Source organism: Cupressus sempervirens, chromosome 7 (genome assembly GCF_028749045.1).
Source record: "Cupressus sempervirens isolate cs-2001-9-10 chromosome 7, ASM2874904v1, whole genome shotgun sequence".
Lineage (NCBI taxonomy): Eukaryota > Viridiplantae > Streptophyta > Pinopsida > Cupressales > Cupressaceae > Cupressus > Cupressus sempervirens.
In genome coordinates this window covers 517,133,516-517,137,720 of record NC_143124.1, presented here as the reverse complement: position 1 = coordinate 517,137,720, position 4,205 = coordinate 517,133,516, and the positions used below count along the sequence as shown (strand labels likewise).

At 32.1% G+C, this 4,205-nt stretch overlaps 1 long non-coding RNA gene across 1 annotated transcript; it reads left to right on the top strand.

Moving 5' to 3' along the window:
• The first annotated feature begins 747 nt into the window (after positions 1 to 747).
• On the top strand, positions 748 to 3,948 carry LOC149547800 (uncharacterized). Its single transcript, XR_016354421.1, has 3 exons — positions 748 to 1,015; positions 2,713 to 2,786; positions 3,784 to 3,948. It is a non-coding gene; the product is annotated as an uncharacterized LOC149547800 (long non-coding RNA).
• The last annotated feature ends 257 nt before the right edge of the window (positions 3,949 to 4,205 follow it).

Below are 4,205 nucleotides of genomic sequence, written 5' to 3'. Positions count from 1 at the left end.
AGTAAAACCAGGTTTTGCAAAAAAACTTTGGTGTTTGGTTGGTTAAAATCATAACCTGGTTTTCAATTTCATCTTCCAATTTTGGTCAAAAATTGAAAGAAGTTTCTTCCAACAAAAAGGTGGAATTTGAAATTAAAACCAGGTTTTGAATTTTATGACAGTTTTTTTAATAATATTTTGGGGTCCACGGTATATTCATCTTCCATGTCAACCAAACGGACCATTAGCTTTCCAAACCACAAAACCAGGTTTTTGAAAACCTGGTTATAAGATAACCTGGTTATGGCACAAATTGATCTTCGCCAACCAAACGGGACCTAAGTGAATGAAATGGCAGTGGAAAATAGAATTCATGCATTACTCGCACCAGTCAAATGGGACAACGTTGGCTTTATCTTCAGAGTCCCATGAAGAGCATCTTTTTTAACATCCACAGCTTTCCCGGTCTTGATTTTGCCAACTCACTCTCCACGCCTTCAAATTGTCGGTGAATTGGTGAGTATTTGGCCCACAGCAAAAGCTGAATAATAATAATAAACAATGCACAAGCCTTATGGTGCTTGCGTTCACATTGAATGAACATTTGTCCATCTTCTTTGAACAAACTCAAAATCCTTTGACGGGTGGGTAGAAGTCTTTATGGAGAGGCCTCCAAAAATAATTTGTGTACATCATCTCTCTTCTTGGACAGATGGTGTCCTATATTTTTCCCATTTATCTCTCCTCGCCCCCCCTGTTTCCCTAAAGCCAAACTTTTGGGTTTGCCTTAGTTTGCACTAGAAATTGTCTGCAGATAGCACAAAAAGTGGGTTTTCTGGTATTTTCATCTACATTAGAGAAATGTCAGATTCACAGAGAACTCGTTTCCAACTTGGTCGCATTGGCAACTTTACAGAGGCGAAAGGAAAAGTTGAGGGATTGAAGGACACCATGTCAGGGATTACTCAAGTCAATTTGGCCCAAAATAGATGGGCTACTTTCCTGCACGATCCCAATTTATCTGAGGCAGAAATAAGTATATAGATCCCATTCGTGATTCTATTTCCCCTTCTTCTGTGTTTTTTCTCCCCTTTTATACCTCATATGCCGGGCTTCGTCTCCATGGAAGTTTCAGATTTTGTTCTGATAAACAAAATCAGGAATTTTTAAGTGTGTTTAGATTTCGTTTTGATAGGGATTATTTGAGCTTTTTCTAGAAATTTGGGGTTTTCAATGAGATTTAATAAGGTTTGCGTTTTGATTGTCTATAAAAGATGATTCAAGTGTTCTTGAGTTTAATTGCGTAAGTTTCCTCATTTCTGTTTCAGATCACATTGAATAAGATTATTGGGTGTGATCTAAGATGTGTTACGGCTCATGAAAATGATATAATAAGGTTATTGGGTGTGATCTAAAACAAGTCTTCAGAAAATTTGAGAATTGGGTTCCATGGTGTAGGTAATTTTTTAGTGTGTTTAGATTTCATTTTGATAGGAATTGTTTGGGCTTTTTTCTAGAAATTTGGGATTTTCAATGAGATTTAATAAGGTTTGTGTTTTGATTGTCTATAAAAGATGATTTAAGTGTTTTTGAGTTTTATTGTTTAAGTTTCTTCATTTCTCTTTTAGATCACATTAAATAAGATTATTGGGTGTGATCTAAGATGTGTTTTTAAGAGATTTGAAATCTGGGTTTTAATGGTATATAGGATTTTCATACAGCTCATGAAAATGATATAATGGGTGTCATCCAAAACAAGTCTTCAGAAAAGTTGAGATTTGGGTTTGATGGTGTAGGTAGTTTCCTTAAAATCTATAAAATAAAATACAAAATAAGATTTCTATTTGTAATCTAAAACAAGTCTTTTCAAGATTTAGGATTTGAGTTTTGATAGTAGATATGATTGTCTAACTCATGAAATTGATGTAAATCGTTTTGAATTTAGTTGTGTAATCATTTTACACATAATAGGGTTACTATGTGTAATCTAAAACAAGTCTCTCCAAGATTTAGAATTTGAGTTTTGACGGATTGTCTTATGACCCATGAAATTGATTTGATGGTAGACATGATTGTCTTACGACCACTGAAATTGATGTAAATCTTTTTGAATTTAGTTGTGTAATCGTTTTCCATCAGTATTTGATAAGGTAAAATGCAATACTTTGAATTACAAAGTAGATATAAATAGAATGCTCAGAAATATTTAGATTTTAGGTTTTGAACAAACATGATTTTCTTACAACCCATAAATCTGATGTAAGTATTTCTTAATTTTATTTGTCTAATTATTTTGTGTCACATTTAATGATCTAAAATACACTACTCGGAATTACAAAGTGTAATCCAAAATAAAAGCCTTCAAAAGATTCTGAACTTTGATAACAGATTTTTTAATTCATTTTTATGTCGAATGCTTTTGAAATATAATTGTATAATTTTTTTAATTTATATTTTATATTAAAACATACAAGCAATCCAAAACGGGTTTCCAAAAGCTCTTAAGTTTTGATAGTCCTAATAAATTTAACTGTGAAGCTTTCTCTGTATAAAGGATCAGGCAGGAACTTTAGAATTCTTTAAAAAATATTTAAAAGGGGTTTTATTTTAATGAATATAATTCTTAGGGTTTTTATGCATAGGGAATCAAATAACCTTGATTTTTTTGGCTGCAATTTCCTGACCAGACGATGATATAATTTATTTTGCTTGTGTTATTGATGTGTAATCCAGGAAACCGTCTGAAAGCTATGGGCTTCAGTATCATTCAGACTGTAGTTACAAAGTAAAACAACTCATGATGAACGGTAAGCTAGTTATTCCCTTATATTTTCTTTCTTCTCCTAGAGTCTTCTTTGTGTATTAAGGTTAACAAATCTGGTGGATTCTAAATTAATGGTAGATCTGCACATATATCCCACACTTTCTGTGTAATGATATTTTTTAATGTATTATCTGATGTATTAAATAATCAAGATAAACAAGTGATCATGTTTCTTATGGATTTGATTTTTTTCTGATTGATGTTATCTGTAATATTTTTTACATTATGATTACTATCAGAACTTAAGTACATAGTTTTGAATTAAATTCATTGATTCATATTTTACAAATAGTAATTTATAAGAATTCATAGCAGTCAGTATATAGGTGATGTTCACAGAGGTAAACTATTAGGTCTTCTTCTTCTATTACCCATCTCATTACTAATCCAATTTGAGTGTGCTTAGTCATGAAATTTCCTTTAAGATTAAGACCGTTTAGCTTGCTATCTCATTTGAGAGACCTTCTGCAAGTGTTGTGTCTTATGTACCATTCATTATAGAATCTTTATAGCTCATCAATTGATAAATGTTGTATCGTATGTACCATTCATTCTCCTGAGAGATGAGTTCTTGTGAACTGCTATGTACTCATGAAACATGTACCAATGAGTTTGACTAAAAAAATTCTTTGTTTGATTTCATGAGTGCATTGAAGATACAAAAGCTTCTAGTTTGCACCATGTTTGATTTTATTGCTTGAAATTTCATATTACACCCAGTAGTCCATCTCAAAGAACATTATGTACTATTACACTCTCCTCTTCTTGATGATATATCATTAACAAAATCAATGTCAACTATTCATATATACTTAGTCTGACTAGCTTCTAAGATAAGGCCCAACTCATTTATCAATCTATCATTTAGGTTTTGTATTATAGCCATGGGCCCTAGAGTTTATTTTTGTGTAATAATGGTCTAATGTTTCCTGGGCACTTCGGAATCTCAGTAAATTAATTATTTCACTTGTATTGTGCAGATTGACCCCTGATGGATATGGATATTCTTATACATGTGAAATTTCCAAATGCAGTGTGATACAAAATATTTTTGTCTATAACAGAGTATACAAAATAATCGGAAAGTACAGCTTGTTTAATGTAATTATTACTACCCGCAATAAAAAAACTACTGGTTTTTATTATCTGTGTTGCACTTAGCGGTAGATCGTTCTTGTCCAATAATTTTCTTTTTACCTTTCCCGGAGAAATGATGAACTATTCTTTTTATCTTTCCAAGAGAATGATGTTATGCATTACTTTTTGTGGACCGAACAAATCTTTAATGTCACCTTTGGAAAAATACCATTTCTGTTTATGTTCCTGTCATGACAGAAATCATATGCCCTCTGAGCGACGTTGACAGAAACATTATCTTATTGAACAGTTCAATTAAATGGAG